Source organism: Ovis aries, chromosome 6 (genome assembly GCF_016772045.2).
Source record: "Ovis aries strain OAR_USU_Benz2616 breed Rambouillet chromosome 6, ARS-UI_Ramb_v3.0, whole genome shotgun sequence".
Classification (NCBI taxonomy): domain Eukaryota; kingdom Metazoa; phylum Chordata; class Mammalia; order Artiodactyla; family Bovidae; genus Ovis; species Ovis aries.
This window is the reverse complement of record NC_056059.1, coordinates 59,475,901-59,499,039: the sequence shown is the minus strand read 5'-3', so window position 1 is coordinate 59,499,039 and position 23,139 is coordinate 59,475,901. Positions and strand designations below refer to the sequence as shown.

Here is a 23,139-nt window from a genome sequence, read left to right as displayed (position 1 = left end):
AAAAGGAAGAGGAGCTAGAGATCAAATTGCCACATTTGCTGGATTATAGAGAAAACAAGGGAGTTTCAGAAAAACGTCTATCTCTGTTTTCATCAACTACACTAAAGCCTTTGTGTGGATCATGACAAACTGTGAAAGTTCTTAGAAAGATAAGAATACCAGTCCATCTTTACTGTCTTCTGAGAAACCTATATATGGGTCAAGAAGCTACAGTTAGAACCCTGTATGGAACAACTGATTGGTTCAAGATCAAGAAAGGAGTATGGCAGGGCTGTCTGCTGTCACCCTTTTTATATAACCTATATCTGAGCACATTGTGAGAAATGCCAGGCTGGATGAGTTACAAGCTGGAATCAAGACAGCAGATGATACCACTCTAATGGCAGAAAGTGAAGAGGAACTAAAGAGCCTCTTGATGAAAGTGAAAGAGGAGAGTGAAGAAGCTAGCTTAAAACTCAACATTCAAAAAACAAAGATCACTTCATGGCAAATAGATGGAGAAACAATGGAAACAGTGAGAGGCTTTATTTTCTTGGGCTCCAAAATCACTGCAGATGGTGACTGCAGCCATGAAATTAAAAGACATTTGCTCCGTGGAAGAAAAGCTATGACCAACCTAGACAGTATATTAAAAAACAGAGACATTACTTTGCTGACAAAGGTCCACCTAGTTAAAGCTATGGTTTTTTCTGTAGTCGTGTATGGATGTAAGAGAGCTGGACCATAAAGAAAACTGAGCACAGAAGAACTGATGCTTTTGAACAGTGGTGTTGGAGAAGACTCTTAGACCTTTGGACTGCAGGGAGATCAAACCAGTCCATCCTAAAGGAAATCAGTCCTGAATATTCATTGGAAGGACTGATGCTGAAGCTGAAACCCCAATACTTTGGCCACCTGATGCGAAGAACTGACTCACTGGAAAAACCCTGATACTAGGAAAGATTGAAGGCCGCAGGAGAAGGGAACAACAGAAGATGAAATGGTTAGATGGCGTCACTGACTATGGACAAGCTCCGGAAGTTGGTGATGGACAGGGAAGCATGGCGTGCTGCAGTCCATGGGGTCACAAAGAGTTAGACAAGACTGAGTGAATCTAAACTGAACTGACTATACCGATTAGAGTTTCAGATATGTCTAGATTAGTGTGTAGACGGAGCACATTCGCTGCTGAATGGAATTATTTTTAAAAAACATAAAGGCTTGTTTGATATTTTAATATGTATTTGGCTGCTCTAGTTGCAGCATGTTGGATCTTCCATCTTCATTGAGGCATGGGAACTCCTAGTTGCAACATGTAGGATCTGGTTCCCTGACCAAGGATCCAGCCTGAGCCAGGAGCACCACAGGAGTCCACACAATGCCTTGTTCTTGACACTGGATAATTAGATTTTTAGATTTCTGCCATTATATAAAACTAAGTACCAAGGGTTTCTATAAAGGCTCTCATTAAACTTCTTTGCAACACTTCATTACAGCTTTTTTTTTGTTTTGAAATTTTGGTAAAAAAAATTAAAATTTTGGTAAAAAAAAATTACTATTACTCATTTTTAAGTGTACTTTTCAGCGGCATTAAATACTCTCACGTTGTTGTGTAACTATCACCACCATCCATCTCTGAAACTTTTTCATCATCCCAAGTTGAAATTCACGTCCATTAAAAAATAACTCTCCATTCCTCCCTCTTTTCAGCCTCCAGTAACAGTATTATACTTTCTGTATCTATGAATTTGACTATTCTAGTTACCTCATGTAAGTAGCATCAGACGGTATTTGTCCTTTTGTGTCTGTCTCATTTCACTTAACAATATTTTCAGAGTTCATCTACATTGTAGCATGTTACCAGACTTTCCTTTCTTTTCAAAAGAGAGTAATTTAAGATTCCGTTGCACATATATGCCACATTTAGTCTATTTGTTCATCATCAAAGGACAACTGGATTTTTTTTTTCGTCTTTTAGCTACTATGAATAATGCTGCTATGAACATGGGTCTACAAATTCTCTTTGAGACTCTGCTTCAGTTCTTTTGAATATATACCCAGAAGTGAAATTGGTGGATCATTTGGTAATTCTGTTTAATTTTTTGAGGAACCATCATACCATTGTCCACAGTGGTTGCACCATCTTAGACTTCTACCAGCCGTGCAGCAGGGTTCCAGCTTCTCTACATCTTTGTCAACACTTTATTACTTTTTTTTTTTTAAACAATAGCTATCCTAATGGGTGTGAGGTGATGTCTCATTGTGGTTTAGCCGTGCAGCAGGGTTCCAGCTTCTCTAGCCATGCAGCAGGGTTCCGGCTTCTCTACATCTTTGTCAACACTTTATTACTTTTTTTTTTTTTTAAACAATAGCTATCCTAATGGGTGTGAGGTGATATCTCATTGTGGTTTTGATATGCATTTCCCTAGTGATTAATGATGTCAAGCATCTTTTCACGTGCTTATTGGCATTTGTATATCTTATTTAGAGAAGTAAGTATCTAGTCATGTCCTTTGCTCATTTTTGAATCAAGTTGTTTGTTTTGTTGTTGAGTTGTTGGAGATTTAAAATATATATATTCTCAATATTAACCCCTTATTCAGATAGATGATTTGCAAACATTTTCTCCTATTTTGTGCGTTAACTTTTCTCTAACTTGATAGTGTGCTTTGATGTAAAAAAAGTATTACATTTTGATGAAGTCCAGTTATTTTGTCACCCAGGCTTTTGGTGTCATATCTAAAAAATCATTGTCAAACCCATTGTCATAAGATTTTCCTCTATATTTTCTTCCAAGGCTTTTACAGTTTTTGATGTTTTATAGTTTTAGTTGTTTAGCTGTCTTTGATCCACCTTTAGTTAATTTTGCATTTGGTATAAGAGTCCTACTACATTCTTTTGCATGTGGATATCTAGTTTTCCCAGCATTATTTGTTGAAGAGACTATCCTTTCTCTCTTGAAGGGTCTTAGCCTTGTCAGAATCACTTGACAGTATATTTGAGGAATCATCTCAAGCTTTTAACCACAGAAGGTTAGTCTTATCTTTCTTTCCAGGCAGAATTTTAAATTTGAATAAATGCCACTATAATTATCAACATTTATGGATGTTCAAGTAACCATAATGCAAGAGATCAAGTTAGATGAAAGGGATACATGGAGAAAAAAGATATGGCCTCTGGTTATGAAACTACCTATTTTTGGGGGGAGATAGAATATCTCATTTAAAAATGACTACAAATACAGGATAGCACATGCTAATTTTAAAATAAATAGCACAGAAATTACATGTCTTGAGAGTTCAGAGCTTGTGGTTTTAGAAATGGATTTTAAGCATTAAAATACCAGTATGTGCACAAATATTCACAGCAGTGTTATTCATATTGGGCTTTCCAAGTGGCGCAGTGGTGAAGAACCTTCCTGCCAATGCAGGAGATGCAAGAGATGCAGGTTGGATCAATCCCTGGGGTTGAGAAGATCCCCTAGAGTAGGAAATGGAAAACCCAGTCCAGTATTCTTGCCTGGAAAATTCCATGGACAGAGGAGCCTGGTGGGCTTCAGTCCGTGGGGTCACGAAGAGTCAGACAGAACTGACCAACTAAGCACGTTATCTATATCAGCAAAAAAATGGAAGTTATGCAAATGTCCATCAGCTGATGAATGGATAAACCATATGTGATCATACTGAATAATGAAATATTACTCAGCAGTTAAAAGAAAGTGGTGACTGCCACATGGATGAACCTTAAAAACATTATGCTAAGTGGAAGAAACCAGTCATAAAGGACCACATATTGTGTTACTCCATTTTTATAAACTGCCAAGAATAAGGAAATCCATACAAAATGGAAAGTAAATTACTGGTTGCCTAGGTCTGGATGGAAGGGGAGGAAGAGAGGAGGGAGGAATGGAAAGTGACTACTAATGGGCATAGAATTTGTTTTGGGGCTGATGAGAGTATTTTGAAACTGATTATGATGGTAATTATGCAACTCTGTAAATGGTTGAATTGTATGGTATGCAAGTTATATTCCAATAAAGATGTTATTTTAAAAATAGCCTCACCAATCCCATCTGTCCAGGTAAAAATGTGAATTTTATATGTGAACTACATCTCAACAAAGCAGTTATTACAAATGGAAGAAAAGAGGACTTGCCTGGCAGTCCAATGGTTAAGACCCTGGTCTTCCAATACAGGGGGCACAGGTTCAGTCCCTGGTTGGAGAACTAAGATCCTGCACAGCGAGGCAAAAAAGAAAACATACCAAAGATTCGAATCAGTAATCCAGAAAGAACTATAGTCTGGGCCAGATGACCTGTTTCTCTTAGGTTTATAAAATCCTATCTGAAGCAATGCAAGAGTATGAATTTTTAATATCTGAGACAGTGGGCAATTACTGAATGTTTTTGTTTAAGGTAATGATACACTTATATGTTTTAGGAACATTGATACTGATGCCTCTCATTAGGCTGGACTGGAATGGAGAGGGACTGGAAGAATAAAACTTGCTTAGGTAGCTGTTAAATTATTCTAGAATAGTAGTTTCCAAATGCTGACTAACAGTGTCAACATCACCTAGGAATTTGTTAGAAAGGCAAATTCTTGGTTCCCACCTCAGAGCTAGAATCAGAAACTACCTTAGGGTCCAACAGTCTGTTTTAATACATCCTCTTAGAGATTCTGATACAGGAAAATATTTGAGAATATTTCTGTTCTAGGAGAAAAGTAATGGGTGTCTGAGAGACAGTGGTAATGATGTGCATGGAGAAACACTTATAATAAATAGGTAATGTATTTCCAGTCAACTATTTGAAAATAAAGGCAAGAAGAAGGAAGCACAGAAGATTCACAGATTTTCTTTGGTATCATTAACAGATATAGGGAGGAGAGGTGGAGGTGCTAGTATAGGAAGAAGACAGTGAGTTCAAACATTTACATTCTGAGCTGATTTATGAAGTGGACACTGTTAATTGCCTGTCCAAATTCGATTCCCTCACCTGCCCCATTTCCTTCTTAGCTAAGTCCCTTTTTGTTCAAGTGTTCATCCTCCATGTGGCCATGTACTTCAGGGAGTCTGGGCACCTCCTTAAGACCCAAAAGGTGACTGTTGATTGATAGTAGTTACAGTTGCATGTTCTATAATTCTAATTCTGGTCAGTGAGCAATGAGGGGAGATCTGCTGGAGTTCTGAGATGGGAGAAGGAGATTTCTTTAAAGGGACATAAATCCGAGTCATTCCTCTTTTCCCTACCTCTAGGTTAGCTGACCCACACAGTCAAAGGTTCTGGCATAGTCAGTGAAGCAGAAATAGATGTTTTTCTGGAACTGTCTTGCTTTTTCAATGATCTAGCAGATGTTGGCAGTTTGATCTCTGGTTCCTCTGCCTTTTCTAAAACCAGCTTGAACATGTGGAAGTTCATGGTTCATGTATTGCTAATGTCTGGCTTGGAGAATTTGGAGCTTTACTTTACTAGCGTCTGAGATGAGTTCGGTAGTTTGAGCATTCTTTGGTATTGCCTTTCTTTGGGATTGGAATGAAAACTGACCTTTTCCAGTCCTGTGGCCACTGCTGAGTTTTCCAAATTTGCTGTCATATTGAGTGCAGCACTTTCACAGCATCTTCTTTCAGGATTTGAAACAGCTCAACTGGAATTCCATCACCTCCACTAGCTTTGTTCGTAGTGATGCTTCCTAAGGCCCGCTTGACTTCACATTCCAGGATGTCTGGCTCAAGGTGAGTGATCACACCATCATGATTTTCTGGGTTGTGAAGATCTTTTTGTACAATTCTGTGTATTCTTGCCACCTCTTCTTAATATCTTCTGCTTCTGTTAGGGTTAGGGTTCAGGTGTGGAAAATTCTGAAAGAGATGGGAATACCAGACCACCAGACCTGCCTCTTGAAAAACCTATATGCAGGTCAGGAAGCAACAGTTAGAACCGGACATGGAACAACAGACTGGTTCCAAATAGGAAAAGGAGTACATGAAGGCTGTATATTGTCACCCTGCTTATTTAACTTCTATGCAGAGTACATCATGAGAAACGCTGGGCTGGAAGAAGCACAAGCTGGAATCAAGATTGCCGGGAGAAATATCAATAACCTCAGATATGCAGATGACACAACCCTTATGGCAGAAAGAAAAAAAGAGCTAAGGAGCCTCTTGATGAAAAAGGAGAGTGAAAAGTTGGCTTAAAGCTCAACATTCAGAAAACTAAGATCATGGCATCCGGTCCTATCACTTCATGGCAAATAGATGGGGAAACAGTGGAAACAGTGGCTGACTTTATTTTGGGGGGCTCCAAAATCACTGCAGATGGTGACTACAGCCATGAAATTAAAAGACACTTACTCCTTGGAAGAAAATTTATGACCAGCTAGACAGCATATTAAAAAGCAGAGACATTACTTTGTCAACAAAGGTCCATCTAGTCAAGCCTGTGGTTTTTCCAGTAGTCATGTGTGGATGTGAGAGTTGGACTATAAAGAAAGCTGCTGCTGCTAAGTCGCTTCAGTCATGTCCAACTCTGTGCGACCCCATAGATGGCAGCCCGCCAGGCTCCTCTGTCCCTGGGGTTCTCCAGGCAAGAATACTGGAGTGAGTTGCCATTTCCTTCTCCAATGCATGCATGCATGCTAAGTCACTTCAGTCATGTCTGACTCTGTACGACCCTATTGATAGCAGCCCTCCAGGCTCCTCTGTCCACAGGATTCTCCATGCTAGAATACTGGAGTGGGTTGCCATTTCCTTCTCCCTAAAGAAAGCTGAGTACCGAAGAATTGATGCTTTTGAACTGTGGTGTTGGAGAAGACTCTTGAGAGTCCCTTGGACTGCAAGGAGATCCAACCAGTCCATCCTAAAGGACATCAGTCCTGGGTGTTCATTGGAAGGACTGATGTTGAAGCTGAAACTCCAATACTTTGGCCACCCGATGCGAAGAGCTGACTCATTTGAAAAGACCTTGATGCTGGGAAAGATTGAGGGGGCAAGGAGGAGAAGGGGACGACAGAGGATGAGATAGTTGGATGGCATCACCAACTCAATGGACATGGGTTTGGGTAGACTGGCAGTTGGTGATGGACAGGGAGGCCTGGCATGCTGTGGTACATGGGGTCGCAAAGAATTGGACATGACTGAGTGACTGAACTGAGGTTAGCTGAACTGGAACTGCTACAGCCACCTCATTACTGTAAGGGTACTATTTAACAGTGTTCTGATAGTTCTCGACAGTTCAAAGTTCCAGGGAATAGAAGGAACATTTTGAGAATTTACTTAGTGTCAGACATGCTCAGGTACTTTACACATGTGATTATGTTATTAGAATGTAAGTCAACTTTTAACCTCATAACCTCATTTTGCAGATAAGGAAACTGAAAGATGGCAAATTAACGTGCCCCACACAAAGTTAAATACTAGGAAATGAAAAAGGATTCCCACAGGTCTTTGACTCCAGAGCTTACACCCTTAACGTCAGTGCTCAACTTACAATGATCAGAAAACAGGGGACAAGATTGTAATTATCTGTAGATACTATGACTGTTAACAAAAGGAAAATATTAATGAAAGTTATTTAGAAATATTGAATTCAGTATGTATAAAAAATTAACTAGTATAAATCTCAACTAAGTAGAGCTGGAAGATCAGAATGGGGAACTCTCATGCCCTGTAGTGATAGCAGAGCCCAATAGGAAGAAGAAAGACTCTTTTTTTCCGTTAAGGACTCAGCCAATGAAAAGCTAAGAACTCTTTGTTTATTATAGCCCTTCCAACTCCTTTTTCAACCTACAAACTTGTTCTCCTTCCCTTGCCATGAGGAGGACTGTTTGTGGTTGCAGACCCCAAATTGCAATAATATTCTAATCCCAGATAAACCCATCATTGCTGAAGAGATATCTGGCAGTCTGTTTTAGGTCAACATTTTGGTGGCCCATACAGGGACCAGAGAAGACCCTGGAAGACCCTGGAGCTGATGAGCAAACAAGTGCAGAACCTACAAACAGAGCCCATTGTCACTCACTGCTTTTCTCACTGATCCTGAAGTTTGGAGGTGCATCTTTCTCCTGGATCCAATCTCACATCCTGTTTACATTTTGAAGATCTTCAGGTTTCTAAGGTTTTTTTCTTCCAGGCTAAGTCTTGGTTCTGTATTCCAGTACTTGTTTGGCCCTTCATTCTGATTTTTTGATCAAACTGTTTGAATTAAAACTAGCTGAAATCTCACTTGGCTCATTCCTTTGGAAATAGAAGCTGCCTCATGGAAATTGTACCAGGTTTTTCAGCTGGAAACTGACTTTAAAAAGCATTTCACCTGGCTCCTCCAGGACCAAGCTCTTTCCTTAGAATTGATTGTGATTAACTTGGAAGCAGTTTGAATTAGCTGTTTGAACAGTGAAATCTTTGAGTTGTTTAAAATCATTTTTTTAAACTCTAGAGAAAAGCCTCTAAGAATTGAGAACCCAGTTATCTAAATATTTTGAGGGTGCTTCCCCCAACAGGGTTCCAGCTGATTTTGTTTAAAAGCAATGGTCCTTGCTCATGTGTCTTCTAACTAAATGGGCTGTCTTGCCCAAAGGCAGTTTGGAATACCAGTGGCCATTATGGGGAGCTTTTGAAATTCTCAAACTTAATTTCCTTAAAGCCAGATTTAATTACAATAGCTCAAAAATTTCCAGACCTAAGTGGAATGCTTATTTGGTATTTTGGGGCTTCCCAGCATGATCAGGAGTCTCCATAAAATTTCCGCTTTAAATAAAACTTTAAAATGAACTGAGGCAAACAGTTAAAATGGCTCCCAAAGCTTCAGGCTCTTCCTTAACCTTTTTGGCCTCAGGCTCTGCCTCCAGTGCTATCTCGTCTCTCTCCCTCTGCCCCTTTCGCCTGGACTCTACCGCTCGCACCATCTTCCTACTTCCTTTCTGTTACCGAAAGCTCACTGACTGAAACCGCCCACCCTGGCTAGACACCATAGTAACTATTTACATGGAGTTGTTTTACAACAGGAGGTCCTGGTAAGGAACATGGAACTAATAAGCTACGACCAAGGTCAAAAGGTGACACCATGTGTCCAACCACCTCTCAGAATCCTCGCTGGCATCCATCTTGGCTGAACAATGCATGCACCACCAGGAAGGACTCTGAGTCAGAATGATTCGCCAAAGACAACCCAGTGACTAATCTCATCACCATAAAACCCAAGACTGTGAGCCATGTGGCAGAGCAGTTCTCCTGGGTTCCCTTACTCTCCTGCTCTCTGCCCAGACACCCCTTCCCAATAAAACCTCTTGCTTTGTCAGCACATGTGTCTTCTTGAACAATTCATTTCCGAGTATGAGACAAGAGCCCACTTTTGGGTCCTGGAAGGGGTCCCCCTTCCTGCAACAAGTGGTGACTCTGGTGGGACTCTTCTTCGCTGTGACTGATATCCTGACTACTTAGGGTACTTAAGAACCAGCTTGCCCACCGATGGACCAGACCCAGCAGCTGCAACTGGGACCCTTTTGTCTGTGGTCTCCTCTTGATGCGGACAACTGGCCAGAGTGCCCCAACAGGGTAAGGAATAAGAGACTTTATTGACCTCTCTCCCCATCCCTCTCTCTTTCCTCTCCTTCAGTTCAGTTCAGCTCAGTCGCTCAGTTGTGTCCGACTCTTTGCAACCCCATGAATCATAGCACGCCAGGCCTCCCTGTCCATCACCAACTCCCAGAGTCTACCTAAACTCATATCCAACAAGTCAGTGATGCCATCCAACCATCTCATCCTCTGTCGTCCCCTTCTCCTCCTGCCCCCAATCCTTCCCAGCATTAGAGTCTTTTCAAATGAGTCAGCTCTCCACATGAGGTGGCCAAAGTATTGGAGTTTCAACTTCAACATCAGTCCTTCCAAAGAACATCCAGGTCTGATCTCCTTTAGGATGGACTGGTTGGATCTTCTTGCAGTCCAAGGGACTCTCAAGAGTCTTCTCCAACACCACAATTCAAAAGCATCAATTCTTCAGCGCTCAGCTTTCTTCACAGTTCAACTCTCACATCTATACATGACTACTGGAAAAACCATAACCTTGATTAGATGGACCTTTGTTGGCAAAGTAATGTCTCTGCTTTTGAATATGCTATCTAGGTTGGTCATAACTTTCCTTCCAAGGAGTAAGCGTCTTTTAATTTCATGGCTTCAATCACCATCTGCAGTGATATTGGAGCCCATGTACTTTGCATATAATTTAAATAAGCAGGATGACAATATACAGCCTTGATGTACTCCTTTTCCTATTTGGAACCAGTCTGTTCCATGTCCAATTCTAACTGTTGCTTCCTGACCTGCATACAGATTTCTCAAGAGGCAGGTCAGGTAGTCTGATATTCCCATCACTCAGAATTTTCCACAGTTTATTGTGATCCACAGTCAAAGGCTTTGGCATAGTCAATACAGCAGAAATAGATGTTTTTCTGGAACTCTCTTGCTTTTTTGATGATCCAGCAGATCCTCTCCTTAACCTTTCCTATGCTACACTTTTCTTCTAGTCCCCCAGTCCTGCACACAGAAATCTGGTCAAAGGGCCTCAGCCTGAGTTGAGGCTTGTAGGCTGATCACCTCCTCTTGGCAGAGAACTCAAATTCTGTTCTGGTCTGGTTTCTGGTTTGAATTCTGGTTCTGTTGCAGTCTCATCTGGTTTCTGGTAGGGCCAAGTTCCTCCCTTCTCTGGAGGTTCAGTGTAAAGTTCCATAACACCTGGTTGTCTGCAGGTGTCAGGAGACTTCTGTAAGGCCACCCCTTTTGCCCCCCTGTCCTGCCTCCACCTCCCTTTTCTTTCAACCTGGTTTCCTTTCCTCTCTTTGAAATCTTTGAGGACCTGAGATACTTTCTTTTATTCTGTTAGTGCTTGCATCTGAAGTTCTATGTCTCTATAGCAGGCTTTCTGAGAGACTAATCTTGCATTTAAGGGAGTGTCTGATTGGGGCTGCCAGGTCTGTGTGTTCTGTGTCGTGATTTGTAATGGCCATTTTGCTTTGTGTGGTCACCATTTGGTTTAGACCTGCAGCCATTTTGTTAGAACTTGATTTTCTTTCCCTGTGCTTTGAGACCACCGCTCTCAGGCTCACTTATCTAGACCATCTCTAACTCCTGAGACTGAGAAAAAATGGGAAGAAGCCTTTAACAATTTTATTTATTCCAACTGTTATTTATAAACTAGCGAATTTTATATTTTAATATAAAATTACAATATAATTTCTAAACTTAGAATTGTTTAGAAAATGAAGCTGGACCTCGCATTTTGTCTGTCTGAAAATGCGTATGTCTTTGTCTCTGGATAATATTTTTAAGATTTATTTGTAAATGAGCTCTATAATTGGCTTAAAGAAAAATAAGTGTTTACAAATAAATACTTCTAAATTAAACTAAATGAATTCCAGGTTCATGTGAACTGGGAAATATTCAATATTAAATTGATACCTGATAACATAGACATGTCTTCAGAACTATCAGTAAGTATAATACTTCTGTTGTACCTAGGTTTACTAGAGGTCAAATAAGACTGTATTCTGTTATAAATTTGTCAACAAGAAACATACCTTATTGTGGAAAACAGGGAAACTAAGATGTGTTTTCAGTAGAAGACATATATAAAAAAATACTGAATAGAGTTACCCATGATCAGGATTGGATTACAATTAGTTAGATAAATAGATTTTGTTAGGAATGACATGACCATAGGAAAACTGGTTAGAGCCAACTAGGTCCAATGTGGTGGAGCTGACTTTCATTAGACCTTGAGCCTCCGGTATATACACCCATTGAGACATATCAACAAGCTAAATGATCCACCCATCAGCATTGACTAAATCTGATGGAATGTTCTAAACCCTTTTGATTGATTTTTTTTGGACACAACTTCCTAAATTGAATTCTGTTGAAGTTCTTTTGACCTCTAGCTATCTTTGGGATGCTTCAGAGGGCCCCTGAAACATCCCAAAGAAAGTTATTAAACTAATTGTGTTTATTTGGTTGGTTAAATTACATGGGAAATACTATCAAATGAGTAATAAATCCTCTCAGGTTAAAATGTATGGTAAATATTACTAATATAGATATCCTAGAAATTATATGGAGTTCCTAATGTTCTAATATGTCCTGGTATTCTAATGGGAAAGCTGATGACTTCACAAAAGTTAACAAAAGGACTGAGTGAACCAGCAAATATGCTTGTAACTTTTATGGTTTCTATCTGAAAAAATTAGAGGTTTGAATCTGCGTTTTCCAGAAGTAGGGGAAACCTTCCCCTCAAACTAATTATGACAGTAATTTGGTAAAATTATACTTTATAAACAAATTTTAAAAATTATATTTTCTCTCTATTTGACTCCTCCAGAGATTGAAAATTCTTAGGTTTCCAGTAACTTTATCAGAAGAGTTAGGAAGGTTATCTCACTAACAGGTACAGAAATCTCATGGAATTTTTGAGACCTTGAAAAGGGAAAAATTCACCTAGGTTTGTTAGGTGAAATCTGTGATAAGCCTTTAGCATAACTTTCCCAGCCCTGTTTTATTTTAAAAGGTCAGTCTGAGACTCTATAAAAGTTTCAACAAAGCAAAAAGTCTATGATCAATTATGATTATATAAATCATCAGGCCAAATTTATTTCACAAACAAACTAGTCTTAATTTGGTTATATTTGATAAAAATAAGGGTAATTTTAGGGAGAAAAAGATGTTTCAAAGATGTTGCTGCTAAGTCACTTCAGTCGTGTCTGACTCTGTGCGACCCCATAGACGGCAGCCCGCCAGGCTCCCCCGTCCCTGGGACTCTCCAGGCAAGAACACTAGAGTGGGTCGCCATTTCCTTCTCCAATGCGTGAAAGTGAAAAGTGAAAGGAGTGAAAGGGAAGTTGCTCAATCGTGTCCAACTCTTCGCGACCCCATGGACTGCAGCCTACCAGGCTTCTCCATCCATGGGATTTTCAGTTTGTTAATGGAGGTCTGTATCTAGTAAGATTCGTTTCCTGGATAGTTCTTTGCCATTGTGTGTTATTAATGTAAAATTTAATTAAATTCTTTAAAACCACGCTGTTTGTTTCTGAAGCTTATCTCAGTCATCTATCTTTGGATAAAGATGCCTCATGACCTACAACCAGGACTGAAAAAAGACATAATTTAAGGACTGTTTCCAACCTGGATGGAAGGACCTTTTATCAAATACTCTTAACTAACTAATGCACAGTGAAATAGAAAGGAAATTGACTCTTAAATTAATTCCCACTTCCAAAGGCCCCTACACTGGACTGGTCTATAGAGAGGACAGCTGACCTGATCTCACCTTAAAATGACTCTCAAATAGAAGAGAAACTACACTACACCAGGACAAGAAGATGACAACATCAGAGGTAGACAGCTTGCCCAAGATGCTGGACCTGATTCATATAATCATACATAATGTTTTCTTGACTTTTTAGACCTTTGCATATAAATCAAGTGCTTTTCCATCACAGGTCTGATCCTATGCTTGTCTTAGAAATCAAACCAATTGTTGGCTTTGTGACCAATTACCTGTGTCTAGTTCTGGGTTACCTGGGGAAATTTCTCTACTCCAAGGCTGTAACTAGTTGGCCCTGAAAATTTTTACTTGAAAGATTATAGTCATATTCAGATCACTATTGATATTACTAAATGAGATCCCCTCACCTGGCCAATTAATAATGCCTGCTCCTGACCTTGGCCATAAATTTGAGTTTTCTCCTACTACTCAAGCTCAATCAGAACAACCAGCAATGTTTCAACAAAGGAAAAAAATCTCCCTCAATTATGGGATAGATTTATATAGATAACACCAGGCTATGGTAATTTAGGTTGAAAGTCTCCTCTATATTGGAAACAATTAAATCATGCTAAGGATAATCAGTTTAGTAACACTAGGAAACTGGGTTATATGCCTTATAGACAATGCCAGTATATAATTTCCCTGGAAGATAAAAATTCTTAGTACAGAATAGACTAAGTCGGGTGACCTGGGATATACTGGGCTACATCTAATGGAAGTTCTTAAGTCTTACTTATGACTTTACTAATACTGCTGGGCTATGTTATTTGGACAGGGAAGCCTGGCATACTGCAGTCCATGGGATCACAAAGAGTTGGACACAACAGAGTGACTGAACTGAACTGAGCTGGTATTATTTGTATTTTGCCTGTTTTACAAAATTGCTATTTCTTAAACTGCCAAATGTGTGACTGAGGCCTCTGACAAAACAATATGTAGTTCCATATGAGATCAATGATGTTAACAGGATAACTCTAGATATGGGAAGAAACAACAAGAGGAAATGTTTTCTTGGACCAAGAGGCTAGTAAGACAAGTGGTCCAGAGAACTTTGGATACTGTTTTATGGCCCAGTCCAGTAATAACACATTGAGTGGCCTGTCAACAGAATCTTTGCCAGACCTGAGAGTGAACGTTCTCAGCACCATGGGATGACATGGTCATGAAATGCCCCCCACTCAAAATCATGGTCAAGTTTACGACCAAGAAAGGGCCCTGCCAACTGAAAAGGGACACTTGCCATCTACCTCCAGAAAGGTTAAATCATTGCCACTGCAGCTGTTGACCTTCAAGACCCCTGAAAAGAGTTCAGGGTGAAAATCAGGAATAAGGCACTCTGTGTTCTGGGAAAAACTGCAGAACAGGCCTTTAGATAGTTAGATCTTTTCACGAGAAGATTTTATGAGTCCCAGTTCTTGCATCTTCTCATACCTAGAAAAACAATGACATCGTTAATAGTGATATCTGCTTTGCTATTAAGGAAAATTTTACAATTAAAAATCAAAATAGAGTAGCTATGGTTCAGACATCCAAGGAAATAACTAGGTGATACTATGGGTGTAATTTCAGATTAGACCTTGTATTGCTAAATACTTGAGTTTTCTGAGTTGTGTCAGGCTTGGATACCACCAGACATTCTCAGAAAAGTGTTTGCTGGCAGCTAGTAACTACAACCTTACTTTTTATAAAACTAGGCAGCTGGCTACCTGGCTCCAAGTCTCCCTGAAGTGCCACGTCCAGACTGGGTTTCAGGTCTATTCTTAAAAAGAAATGAGATTTGTTTTGTCTATTTAAATTCTTGTTGTCACTCCTCCAATTATTTCTAATTGGGTCTGTTACACCAGAATGTCAGACCAAGGGATTGAGATTTTAATCATACAAGACTCAGATCTAGGACTCAGAACTCAAGAATACTTCTAATTCAGTGTCTATTTGCCAAATTGAAACAGTCCTATGCCCCATTTTGACAGGAAGTTATCAAAGTCATAGTTGCCCAGTTCCCTGAGTTAAAACTGAGCAGGATTCTGTGGGGCTCTGGAGTATGGATCCATTCTATGTTCTCCATTTCTTATTTGTAGGATGTAGGCTTCATTCAGCCTCCTTGACCTTTCCTGAGTCCCAAAGGGCAGATTCAAACAATTGCTGACCAGGGAAGGAAGGGAATATGGAAACGGAGGAGAAACAATCAAATAATAGTACAGCCTTGAGGCAGAATCCTGATTTCTACTCAAGAAATACGCTTAACAGTGTCTTTGAGTTTTTTTGCAGAACTGGGGCCCCCACCCAGGTGGAGGATGGTGACTTCAGGCTGAGCCCAAGATTCCTGGAGCACCGCTCTGTTGCCTCACCACCAACAACCAGTCAGAAGAAAGTCACACACCCTGCAGCCCCTGCCCCAAATGTTGCCTTCTCTTTCTAGGGTCCAGTGATGGCCATGGGCGACAGAAGATGAGATGGTTGGACGGCATCCCTGACTCAATAGGCATTGTGTGAGCAGGATCCAGGAATTGGTGATGGACAGGAAAGCCTGGTGTGCTGCAGTCCATGGGACCACAAAGGGTCGAACATGACTGAACGACTGAACTGAACTGATGACCATCCTTTTAGGCCTCCTGTTTGGCCCTGTCTGTTTAATCTCTGTGAGGGGATTAAACCTAAATTGCTGTTTTTACAAGGGTAAATGCTGGTTTCAGACACAGAATACCTTGAGTTAGATCAGGTAGAGAGAGACTTATGCTCTGGTAGGCAGGCCTCCACCCATACACAGCAGAAAGAAGTTACAGAAGAAAGAGAACACCCCAATTCCCAAAAAGTATCTTGGGAATATACTTAGGAATATAAAGTCTCTCAAGGGGCAGTTGTTAGGGGAAGCACACTGACTGAAACCGCCCACCCTGGCCAGACACCATAGTAACCATTTGCATGAGTTATTTTACATCAGGAGGGCCTGGTAAGGAACAGGGAACTAACAAGCCACCACCAACTGGAAGAATTCAGGAAAGGTCAAAAGGTGACACCACGTGACCAACCACCTCCCAGAATCCTTCTCGGTGGCATCCACCTTGGTTGAACAATGCATGCGCGACCAGGAGTCAGTCATTCTGACTCAGAGTCACCATCATAACACCTGAGACTTAGAGCCACGTGGCAGAGCGGTTCTCCTGGGTTCTCTTACCCTCCTGCTCTCTGCCCAGGTGCCCTTTCCCAGTAAAATCTCTTGCTTTGTCAGCACACGTGCCTCCTTGGACAATTTATTTCTGAGTGTTAGACGAGCCCACTTTTGGGCCCTGGAAGGGGGTTCCCTTTCCTGCAACATTTCTATGTCACTGCTGCTGCTGTTGCTGCTGCTGCTGCTGCATTACTTCAGTCGTGTCCGACTCTGTGCGACCCCATGGACAGCAGCCCACCAGGCTCCCCTGTCCCTGGGATTCTCCAGGCGAGAATACTGGAGTGGGTTGCCAGTTCCTTCTCCAGTGCGTGAAAGTGAAGTCTCTCAGTGTGTCCGACTCATAGCAACCCCATGGACTGCAGCCCACCAGGCTCCTCCACCCATGGGATTTTCCAGGCAAGAGCATTGGAGTGGGGTGCCATCGCCTTCTCCGCTATGCCACCTATACCTTGTCTATTCCCTCAAATACCCCGACACAGATTCTTTCACCAAACTTTCACTTTTCTCTGAAACTCTTCCTACTCCCCTTTCCTTTGAACTTGTCCCTTTAAAATTAAGCCTTCTGAGGATCCAAATGTCAAATCCTTAATTTCTTGTATTCCCTAGACAAAACTGAACTGCAACCCCCAAAGATTCTGGCAGAGTAACTGAAGATTCTCACATATTTGTTAAGAAATTTAACATAGACATTCAAACTTATTGACCTGATTTCTATGACTTATAGGAGCTAGTTCATATGCTTACGTGAGAAAGCCAGGCCCAGCAGTTAGATACAAACTGCTAATTAGGAAAATCCTGGAAGCTCTCTAGAATTACAGAGAGGAGACCAGTCTGCGAACTTATTATATAATCAGGTTTGGGCAATTTCTAGGCAACTTCACCAAGCAAGTCCTAGAACTTTTCCAAAGCCCGTTGACTGGACCAAAATTCAGGCTCGTATGCAAAAATCTGATGAGTCTGTTCATGACTATTATAATTGATTTCAGATTATTTTTAAAGAAAAGTCTGGTCTTCCGTCAGGTGTTGATTCCATGTGGGTGGCTTTTAACTCTGTTTATCGGTTGGCTAAACCAGGATCTTTGGGCTTCCCTGGTGGCTCAGTCAGTGAAGAATTTGCCTGCAAAGTGGGAGACCTGGGTTCGATCCCTGGGTTGGGAAGATCCCCTGGAATAGGAAATGGCAACCCACTCAAGTATTCGTGCCTGGAGAATTCCATGGACAGACGAGCCTGGTGGGCTTCAGTCCCTGGGGTCGAAAAGAGTTGGACATGACTGAGCTACTTACCACAGCATAGCACAGGACCTTTACTTTTAGTAAAAAATGATCAGGATGGAATGGGAAACTATATCCACTCCATATTTTGTTAATCTATCAAAGCAGCTCTCTCACACTCTAGATGAGTCATCTGAAAGAAAGACCACCAAACTTCATTATCTTCAACTCCAGCAAATGACGGCTTGCTTCTAAATGAAACCAGAACCCTTCTAGTTTCCGTTGCTGCAAAGCACGAGGACATTGGAAAAGAGAGTACTACAAATATAAGCACTCTAAGGGCCTTCAGTCCTCTAACCAGACTTTCTGACATCCTCCCAGTTCTCCATGATGAGGTTCTGAGGAACAGCAGGGACTCTTCTCAATCCTCACTTTTAATTAGCTTGGAGAAACATTTCTCCAGACTGGGGATTAATCTCTTCCAGTCCTAACTGACCCTGGAGCCTCACTTTCGATGCTTGACCCCACTGCTATGAAACAGCCCTTGCCTCAGAGTATTAAAACAGTTCAAATAGTGGGGCTCTCTTCTCAAGGGTTTCCTGCCCTTGAACCTGTTCCGATTTATTTAGCCCCTTTGAGAGATACACACCATTTTCTCCTACCTTCTCCACCCTTACCCATTTATTAGGCTGAGACTTCTTAGAGAAATATTGTGCCAGAATTTTCTCTCTCCTGAAAGGGTGAACTAACTCTAGAATTCGACAGTAGTTGTCAAAATAACCCACTAGGTGAATCAAACCATACTTTGACATTTTTTATTTGCTCCATCTCTGATGACACTAGAACAGATTCTGGAAACCCATTCCTAATGGGCAAAATTTCTAGCTGCTGTTGACAAAATTTACATAGCTCACCTCTCATCAAGATTCAAATAGATCCCTCAAAACCTCTTCCCAGAATTAATACTTTATGTGTAAATGAGCCCTTCAAGGCGCAAGACCCATAATACAATATTTGAAGGCTCAAGGCCTCATAATTCCTTGTACTAGGCTCTCTAACACTTTCAGTTTACCAGTGAGAAAACCTAAGGGCTGAGGGTAGAGGTTTGTCCAGGACCTCCAAGCAACAAACTGCATCATTATTGACACCCCATTGTTTACAAGCCTGATAAGTTACTAACTTCCATTCCCATGGGAAGTAAATTCTCTACTGTAATTGATTTATGCAGTACATTCTTTAGTATTTCAGTTGATGAAGCTAACCAATACCCTTTTGCTTTTGCTTGGAAAGAAAAACAATTCACCTGAAGAGGATTCCTCAGGGTTTTACTGAGAGTTGTTATGTCCCCAAAATCATGAAGGCTGATTTGAATGATATAAAATTCTCAAGAGGCCCTGCTTTGTTGTAGTATGTGGGTAATTTGTTCTTCTCAAGCCTCCTCACAGGAAGGCAGCACTCATGTACTAACATTTTTAGCCTTAAAAAAATAAAATACAATTTTTAGCTTTAAAGGGACATAAGATCGCCAAAAACTACATTTTGCCCAAACACAGTTTGAAAGTGAGGGTATCTGATCAAAACAAGGACTATACCTAGATCCAGATAGACTTCATGGTGTTCTAAGTGTCCTAAAACTCAAAACTAAATGCCAACTGCAAGGTTTTCTTGAGCTAGTTGGTTATTGCTGAAATTGCATTTCAAATTTCTCCCTTATGGTGAACTCTCTGTATATTTTACTAAACAAGAACAACCTGGACTCCATTTTATGGAAAGAATGGGACAACATTACCTTCAAGACCTTAAAGGACAGCTTGAATCCACATGCTCTGGGTAGCCTAAATATCAGAGTTCTCTTTTCCTTTTTGTATACTTGGGTACTCGCCCAAAAATACAAGGACCAACATCAACCCATAGGGTATTTAAAAAAAATTTTTTTTAAATATTTTTAATCATCACAACTAATTTATTTTTAAAATATTTATTTATTGGCTGTGCTGAGTCTTAGTTGGTATGCACAGACTTTCTCTAGTTGTGGCGTCTTTGTGTGGCCAATGGGCTTAGTTGCTTCAGGGCATGTGGAATCTTCCCAGACCAGGGATCAAACCCCCGTCCCCTGCTTTGGCAGACATATTCTTACTCACTGTACCACCAGGGAAGTCTCAACCCATAGGGTATTATAAGTAGCCAGGAACACACAGATACCTCCTCCATTACCTTGGAATGAGTATAGCCACTGCTCTTTTGATTTAAGACCTAGAAAAATATTGTGGGATTCCCTTTAACCAGTTTTGTACCAAATGCTATAGAAGTTCTACTGAACTGTCATCACTCAACAATTTGAGGTCAACCACATTACCTCCTATGAAGTCCTTTTGTTAACCACTCCTCACATAGATCTTTTAGCAGCCTTAACCTTGCTACTACTTCCCCTTTGTCCTGATGAAGCAGTTGTGAAGAATTGCTTAATGCTGATGAAGCACCTCCTGACTCCTCATAATGATCTATAAGAAACTCTTGTTCACTGATGGTTCTTGTTTAAACTATCCTGATGGCAAATATTATGCTGGGTTTGCTGTTGCAACTCTTTTGATGTTTCTGAGGCAGCATTTTAACCCATGGCTACTTCAACCCATACTTCAACTTCAATAGGCCTAGAGGAGCTATTCCCCATTCAAGGTCAGGAGGGGTGGCAGTGAGGAGATACCCCTCGTCCAAGGTAAGGGACAGCAGCTGCGCTTTGCTGGAGCAGCCATGAATAGATACCCCATGTCCAAGGTAAGAGAAACCCAAGTAAGATGGTAGGTGTTGCAAGAGGGCATCAGAGGGCAGACACACTGAAACCATACTCATAGAAAACTAGTCAATCTAATCACACTAGGACCACAGCCTTGTCTAACTCAGTGAAACTAAGCCATGTCCTGTGGGGCCACCCAAGACGGGCGGGTCATGGTGGAGAGGTCTAACAGAATGTGGTCCACTGGAGGAGGGAATGGCAAACCACTTTAGTATTCTTGCCTTGAGAACCCCACGAACAGTGTGAAAAGGCAAAATGATAGGATACTGAAAGAGGAACTCCCCAGGTCAGTAGGTGCCCAATATGCTACTGGAGATCAGTGGAGAAATAATTCCAGAAAGAATGAAGGGATGGAGCCAAAGCAAAAACAATACCCAGCTGCAGATGTGACTGGTGATAGAAGCAAGGTCTGATGCTATAAAGAGCAATGTTCCATAGGAACCTGGAATGTTAGGTCCATGAATCAAGGCAAATTGGAAGTGGTCAAACAGGAGATGGCAAGAGTGAACGCCAACATTCTAGGAATCAGCGAACTAAAATGGACTGGAATGGGTGAATTTAACTCAGATGACCATTATCTACTACTGTGGGCAGGAATCCCTTAGAAGAAATGGAGTAGCCATCATGGTCAACAAAAGAGCCTGAAATGCAGTACTTGGATGCAATCTCAAAAACGACAGAATGATCTCTGTTTGTTTCCAAGGCAAACCATTCAATATCACAGTAATCCAAGTCTATGCCCCAACCAGTAACACTGAAGAAGCTGAAGTTTAATGGTTCTATGTAGACCTACAAGACCTTTCAGAACTAACACCCAAAAAAGATGTCCTTTTCATTATAGGGGACTGGAATGCAAAGGTAGCAAGTCAAGAAACACAGAGTGACAGGCAAATTTTGCCTTGGAATACAGAATGAAGCAGGGCAAAGACTAATAGAGTTTTGCCAAGAGAATGCACTGGTCATAGCAAACACCCTCTTCCAACAACACAAGAGAAGACTCTACACATGGACATCACCAGATGGTCAACACCAAAAGCAGATTGATGATATTCTTTGCAGCCAAAGATGCAGAAGCTCTATACAGTCAACAAAAACAAGACCAGGAGCTGACTGTGGCTCAGATCATGAACTCTTTATTACCAAATTCAGACTCAAATTGAAGAAAGTAGGGAAAACCACTAGACCATTCAGGTATGACCTAAATCAAATCCCTTATGTTTATACAATGGAAGTGAGAAATCGATTTAAGGGACTAGATCTGATAGATAGAGTGCCTGTTGAACTATGGACAGAAGTTCGTAACATTGTACAGGAGACAGGGATCAAGACCATCTCCATGGAAAAGAAATGCAAAAAAGCAAAATGGCTGTCTGGGGAGGCCTTACAAATAGCTGTGGAAAGAAGAGAAGCGAAAAGCAAAGGAGAAAAGGAAAGATACAAGCATCTGAATGCAGAGTTCCAAAGAACAGCAAAAAGAGATACGAAAGCCTTCCTCAGCGATCAATGCAAAGAAATAGAGGAAAACAACAGAATGGGAAAGACTGGAGATCTCTTCAAGAAAATGGGGCCATTTCATGCAAAGATGGGCTTGATAAAGGACAGAAATGGTATGGACCTAACAGAAGCAGAAGATATTAAAAAGAGGTGGCAAGAATACACAGAAGAACTGTACAAAAAGAACTTCATGACCAAGATAGTCACGATGGTATGATTACTCATCTAGAGCCAGACATCCTGGAATGTGAAGTCAAGTGGGCCTTAGAAAGCATCACTACGAACAAAGCTAGTGGAGGCGATGGCATTCCAGTTGAACTATTTCAAATCCTGAAAGATGATGCTGTGAAAGTGCTGCACTCAATATGCCAGCAAATTTGGAAACCTCAGCAGTGGCCACAGGACTGGAAAAGGTCAGTTTTCATTCCAATCCCAAAGAAAGCTAATGCCAAAGAATGCTCAAACTACTGCACAATTGCACTCATCTCACACACTAGTAAAGTAATGCTCAAAATTCTCCAAGCCAGGCTTCAGTAATATGTGAACCGTGAACTTCCAGATGTTCAAGCTGGTTTTAGGAAAGGCAGAGGAACCAGAGATCAAATTGCCAACATCCGCTGGATCATTGAAAAAGCAAGAGAGTTCCAGAAAAACATCTATTTCTGCTTTATTGATATGCCAAAGCCTTTGACTGTGTGGATCACAATAAACTGTGGAAAATTCTGAAAGAGATGGGAATACAGACCACCTGACCTGCCTCTTGAGAAACCTATATGCAGGTCAGGAAGCAACAGTTCGAATTGGACATGGAACAACAGACTGGTTCCAAATAGGAAAAGGAGTACATCAAGGCTTTATATTGTCATCCTGCTTATTTAACTTCTATGCAGAGTACATCATGAGAAACGCTGGACTGGAAGAAACACAAGCTGGAATCAAGATTGCCGGGAGAAATATCAATAACCTCAGATATGCAGATGACATCACCCTTATGGCAGAAAGTGAAGAGGAACTAAAAGCCTCTTGATGAAAGTGAAAGTGGAGCTTGAAAAAGTTGGCTTAAAGCTCAACACTCAGAAAACGAAGATCATGGCATCTGGTCCCATCACTTCATGGGAAATAGATGGGGAAACAGTGGAAACAGTGTCAGACTTTATTTTCTTGGGCTCCAAAATCAGTCAC

At 41.0% G+C, this 23,139-nt stretch overlaps 1 long non-coding RNA gene across 6 annotated transcripts in view; it reads left to right on the top strand.

The window, feature by feature from the left end:
• The window catches only part of LOC132659944 (uncharacterized), a 29,386-nt gene extending 7,508 nt beyond the window's left edge, over window positions 1-21,878 (top strand). Inside the window, exons 2-3 of one of the 6 annotated variants that reach the window (XR_009601029.1) lie at window positions 5,595-9,528; window positions 15,708-21,878. This is a non-coding gene — a long non-coding RNA (uncharacterized LOC132659944). Of the gene's footprint in view, window positions 1-5,594; window positions 9,529-15,707 lie in introns of those variants that run through there. The other 5 variants (XR_009601028.1, XR_009601026.1, XR_009601027.1 and 2 more) reach the window with 5 other exon arrangements.
• Window positions 21,879-23,139: the final 1,261 nt, after the last annotated feature.